The sequence below is a fragment of the Pinus tabuliformis genome, chromosome 1_2, assembly GCF_031772625.1.
Source record: "Pinus tabuliformis cultivar Carrire ecotype Pingquan chromosome 1_2, CPIR1, whole genome shotgun sequence".
In the NCBI taxonomy this organism is placed as follows: domain Eukaryota; kingdom Viridiplantae; phylum Streptophyta; class Pinopsida; order Pinales; family Pinaceae; genus Pinus; species Pinus tabuliformis.
In genome coordinates, this window is record NC_142298.1 from 722,092,212 (window position 1) to 722,098,753 (window position 6,542).

The 6,542-nt window shown below is 35.6% G+C and overlaps 1 pseudogene; it reads right to left on the reverse strand.

Moving 5' to 3' along the window:
- Positions 1-5,146: 5,146 nt before the first annotated feature.
- LOC149207790 (uncharacterized) lies at positions 5,147-6,065 on the reverse strand (annotated as a pseudogene).
- Positions 6,066-6,542: the final 477 nt, after the last annotated feature.

The window sequence follows — 6,542 nt, forward strand, 5'->3', positions numbered from 1 at the left end:
AAGGCTTGGTTCATTGGAGGGCCACTTTTCGTTGATCAATAGAAACATTATTATTGGAAAGGTACAATTATCACAGTCTCCTTTTTCCCTTCATTGGGACCTTTTTCTCTATCCCTACAAAATATGTTTGGATGGTGACAAGTGGCTTTGCACCTTACCTTCTAGCTATCTCTTTGAGGTAACATGCTGGTAACTTGCTTTAAGAGAAAATGCTTGGGATACCCAAAATATAGACACCTCCTGCTGGATAGGGATACCCAAAAGAACACTCAACTCTAAGAGGCTAACCATATTCATTGGAATAGAAGATGGAAGTAATAAAAGGATGATCCAGCTAAGCATTTCTGTATTTTGATGAATTATAATGATGAGTCATGTAATGGTGGGAACTACCCTTTTTCAATACAACGAAACTCCTTAGAGTGGAAGGAAGGGCTTGAGCACTAAGAGCATCTTGAATTTTTAAGAAATTTTATATCTATCTTCTGGCTTGATTTGGATTTTCCAGAAGTTAGTTGGTTAGAACAAAGCCCTTTACATTCTTGTGTCAGTGGTTCACCTAAGAATTTGGTTCTTTTATCCCCTTCATCATTTAGTGTAGTGTTGAGTTGAATTACACTATGATGTTCCGTATGGATTTCAGAGGCAATCTACCTAAGGCTCTGGTCTTTGTGTGGCCACAAAAAAGCCAAAAACATGACAAAGTGTACTATGCACCATCTATTCAACAACATTTGTTAACTTGGTAAATAGAACATAGCATTCATTATACTTATGGCAACAATATGACGAATTTCAAGACAAATTCCAATATAGGGGAAAATTACATTCAATATATTATTTACTATAGTTGGGCTACCCTGAGTAGCATATGTTGTATACCCATCAGAGAACATGCATGAAAAACTATATAAATTAAGGTAGTGGAAAATCAAATGATTATCATAGGAGGGTCGTGATGGACATCATCATCTAAGGCTATTCATTGGAACCATTACAAGATATTGAAGGTCATCCCCAACTTTGAAGGGATACCACTAAGGATCTCTCCACATAGACAACAAAGGCTCATTTACAAATTCTCTGAGTTTTTTTGATCACCAAGTCTGGATGAGGAAATATCACATCGCAAAAATAAACCCCAAGGAACCTAGCCCAAGTCCAGGCTTGCAACTTCTCTAATGAATCCACTTGAGGTAAAACAAATAGACTGAATCTAAGATTTATGGCTGGTCGTCACAGGATGCAACCATTAAGAGGAACAAATGAATATTTGGATACATAGCTGAAGCCAGTCTAGGCTTGTGACCTCTCTAAGGAATCCAACTGAGGCACAAGAAGTAGACTTTGTGATAAGGCGGGCATATCTAAGGGATGAATCCTCACCAAAGAAACCATTCTAGGCTACCTGAGGTGGATGTTAAGGAACAAAAGCATAATCAACTATACAATGGTAGTGAAAGAATTTCAGGGCCCAATTTTTAAAGGATGGTCCCCTTTGTGAAGGTGCTTGGGGAATTTACCCATCACCAATTTAATTTTGAGACTATCAATGTCTCTCAGAGAAACGACACCTAATTCTAGTCACATAGACTTTGGAACGTGTATAGGCTTGATTGATCAAGTCTAGTGCCATTTGGGTATTATTCGAGATAAGAAGTTTGAGCCAGGAATTAGCAAGAAATTACCAATTAGAACCTTCTCTATAGCTATCCACATGAAGGATACTTGATCACCATAATGCAGTAAGTAGAATCAACACACTAGATAGGAAAGTAGTGTAGAAGCAATTGGGTTGACTATTATAGCATAGTTACAATTATTGTGAAATTGTGAAGGAATTTTGTATTGCTGGATTTTTTGGATTGGACATATTCACTATTTTATGGGGAGTGAGCCCTAATATATTGTGTATTGGTTGAAAAATTCATATTTCTGTGGGAATTTCTATACTCATGCATACATTACCTATTGTTGTATAAATGTGCATTGTTGTTATAAAGTTTTTTTTATCATGATTGCTTGAAAAACACCTAGAAAAATGAAAAACCCTAAGGGAGAAATTACCCTGGGACATTACACACCGTTGTTGTACATGAATTCTATCAATATGCCTCAATGGATTTTTGTGCCTATTGAAAGGATGATCGAAAGGACAAACTAACCAGAAAAGTGGACTTGGTCAAAACTGGTCCAACTACCTCCGAGTCAAATTAAATAGTTTCCCAAGAACCTTTGCTTCATCTAGTTGCTAGGGTAGAAATTTGCCCTGCTTCTGCACCCAAGAATCTTGGTCCTGTTGCCCTAATATTCCCTAGAAAAATTGGGCCCTTGTGTTAAATGTGTGACGTCACAACATAAATATAGATCCACATGTGTGAGGTCAGATGAGAGAGAGAGAGAGAGAGAGAGAGAGAGAGAGAGAGAGAGAGATCTTCATATTTTTTCATTATTCTTGCCTACTTATTTTCTTTTGATGCCCAAAAGACATATTTTCTTGTGTAATCCAAATTGTGGCAAGGAAATGAGGTTGAGTTCCCCATAATATAGTTTTTCTTGGACAAATGGGGGCCTCTGTAGAGGCCGACTTGACTAGGAGGGACAAATCAGCTTCTATGGAGGAAAAAATTCAAATATCATAATTCAAAATTTTTCGCTTGAAAGAGGACATGAAGAACATGCCTTATATTTTCTCTTTTGACAAGGACATGAAAAATATGCCTTGTATTTATCATTACATATGCATCAAGGGTTAAAAACATTAATTATGAAGATATACCATATCTTCAAAATTCAACATAGATATCTCCTTGATATAGCCTCTAGAGAATCTATTCAAAATCCTTGACTAACAATATATACAAAATTTGTCATCTATGAACCATGTCATTGATTCTTCTATTTTGCAAGAGTAACGGTCCACAAATGTGCCTCTTTATGGCATAGACAATCTTACTTTAGCCAGTTTTGATAACGTGGGATATGATGCTGATGTACAAGGGATCTATTTTACATCAAATATGGAGTGATTTCAAAGCCTTCAAAATACATTGAATCATCCTATAGGAAACACATGAACATTGCTACAAAATTTCATCCTGCATCATGTATTGATTTCTAGACCTAGGCACTTTTTTTTGTATATATATCGAACTATTCGATATCCCATATTGACATATCATATAATGCATGTTCATTCTCAACATATTATTCTCCTATATCCATTTCATTAGGGACATCCATTCTTGCAACAAACTGTAAATTAGCGGGACTAGAATTACATGCTTTGCTTATTGAGGAATATCTAGAAAATTGGATTCCTCAATTGGATAATAATGTAGCTTATTAGGTTCTCTTCCCGGTCCATCCTTATACCACCCCTTAATATAGCTCAAAATTAAATGTTCATGGTGTTATGCACAATCTTCTGTCAGAAATAGGGCTCTAGTTTCAGTTAGATCTCATTATTTCTGAATATAGAAAATATCTCAGAGAATAACTTATTGGGGGAAGGCTCCATTCCTTGGAATATTCATGAGGTTGGAAAAAAACCTGCCTACTTCCGGTTTGAGGGCTCTGACAAATTTTGAATGATTATGGGAACATCAAACATTTTACTTGTGCTTGTGAGGCATATTGAAATAATTGTGGTAGCAATACCCTTTATAATTCTTCTTAATCTTTCCATTTCCTACAATTTTCTCCAATATTAGAATCGTATCCTCCAATCTAGTGGGGAACTTCAAACCCTATATAGTCAAAATCTGTAATGCTATGAACAATGTCAACGTTGGTTGCAATTATCTCTATTCTCTAAATTCTCCCCTTGTGATATCTATAGGTTATGAACTTCATGACTTCTTACAGTATGCTCAGATAAGAATCATATAAGCACAAGAATCCTCAAATCACCATGTTAGTTCCTCATTGTCAATTTGCTTATGCATTCTTGATATTTATGCAGATTTTCCATTTGATTGTTTTCTTCTTTTCCTTTGAAGATCTTTTTCATCATGTACACACAACTCTATACTCATAGTTGGCATGTTTTGAGAAAAAATAGCTATTTCTACTATTTTTTATGATACAAGAATTTTTCCATGCATATTACAAATAGGTGTAGCAACTACCCCAAACTAGCAGTCTATCCCAATAATTAAGTTGGTCATTGGACTTGTAATGGTTCTAGATGTACCTGGGAAAGACATTGTTGCCATGGTTGGGCCAGAATTCATAGAAACTACTTGTGATCCAAATGCATTGCCTATGTTTTGACTTTGTCCATTATAAGATGTTGCATTACAATGCACTGCAACAACCTCGATTCAACACAGGGTATGCATGTGATCTTCTAATTTGTCCCTTATTTCCTTAAACTTGTAGCACTTTTGCACTTTCTCATTAAAAAAATAGAAAATACCCCTAAATTTTACTCTTTGTTGACATACTTGTATGCATAAATTAATTTCCCTAAAGCCCTAAGCACATATCTCTATTTTCAAACCTGACTTCCTCAATGTTGTAAACATTTACTAGCATGCCTACTTATGGATCATCTGAGCCCCTACCCACTTTGCTTGTTTGTGGCTAATCAAACTATCTACATCCTTCTTGATCATTTAGCTCTCTGACTACTTGCTCCTCGATAAAATTTTCACTTGATTCCTGAGGATGAGTCTTGCTCTAGACTCGAAACGTAGATGACATAAAAATGCAGACTATGGAATATCCGAGCTCACAATCTCAAAAACCACACCATAGAAATATCCAAACCATTATTGATTCATCTTCTTCAAGTTTCTTGGGTTTTTTCCATTTTTTTTTTTTTCCAAATTTGCACAATTGTGAATTGTTAGACTTTCTCCCTACAAATGGAGCATATCAAACTTTGTCTATTCTGCTAGATTCTGAGAAATTCAATGTTATGGCTGCCTACAGGTCATTGCAGAAATTTTCTTTTTAATATTTAATCCTTCATATTTTTAGAAAATAATCTATTTTGGGCACATTTCAACATGATTCCCCTAGCTATTTCAGCAAAAATAGTCATTAAACTGGAAAATAAAACATTTTTGGTGTCCAACAGAGAATGAAAACATAGATTAAAACTTAAAAGCTATGTGATTTACCACATCAATTAGGGATCTCAAGTATTCGACAAAGTTCTATCATTCTGATTGGCCTCCAACGATTTGATTCCGAGTTGAAGGAATTTCAAGTACTGGGAGGCCACATCAAGAACAACTTCAATATCCATGGAATTTCCTTCAGGAAAAATACTCCTAAATAGATCTATATCATTTTTCATTTTCTCTTTCGTTAACTTCCTCCATGATATTGGTTGCCCCACTTTAGCGGCACTGTTATTTGAGCTAATATTTCCTGATTCCTAACTTGCTATGGGTTGAAAGAAAACACCATATGAACTATGTTTCCCATTCGAAACTACCTTCTGTTTGATAGAAAGTAGAATAAAGTAAACCTCCTTTTCCCTGAATTCCATACATTCACATTGTCTATTCCTACTTGGATTATCATTGCTAGTATGACCATTTCCTTGTGTCTGGCTTAGCTCATCATTTCTTATGGCTTCATTTGGAGTGTGACCAATGCTATCATCCTCTTCCTCGTCAAAACATAGTAGAGGTTCAATATCTCTGATATATTCTTGCAATTCACTTTGATAACCTCCTTTGCTTGAGCCATTAGAACTCATTTGTCTTCCACTTTCTTCTTGCCTGGAGCAAGAAACAAATCTGTAACTAGCAGCCTCTACACTCAACCACGTCCTATTTGATATTCCGTGCAAAGGCTTGTGATGGAGTCATATGATCCTTGTATGCCAACAAATCATCCTGGATAGTTGACTTAAATACTGAAGGTAATTCCGAAATGATTTCTCTCTTTGATATTCCATTATAGACATATATTTTGTCCAAGCCTTTTGCAGAGTTGGGTACCAGGTTTGGAAACTCATGCACAATGGGAGGGTGGACAACGATTCAAAATTTACTTCTAGCCTGATAAAAAATAATGAACCTCTTGGAACATGATTCAAAGGCCATAGCATATGTTACCCCAAAAAAACAGTGCCCCTCTTTGAAAAGCCACTGTAAATTTCAGGCCTACACTCTGAAATTTTTCCCATAGATGATTTCAACTGTTGACTACCTATCTAGAAAAAATGTGTAGCTTCCTTCTGGGACCTCAATTGATACATGGGATCCACTAAATAAATATCAATGCTTTGTATAATATTAAGAAATATATTTCCTGGTGATATAGACAATCCAAAGCAACTGAAAAATACACATGGTGAAAAACCCATGTCATTTTTCAATTTTTTATTTTTTTCAAGCAAGGCTAGGAAAATTGTCTTGGGAAAGGTACTAGAAGAAGAAAACTCCCATATTTGATCCAACTACTGACATATTTGTCATTGTTGTAGTCGTATAAGAATCTTCCATCAAATTCCCATGAAATATCTATAACCACTTGATCATAAGCCTCTTAGTGACCTACCTTGTGATATTTACACCCAG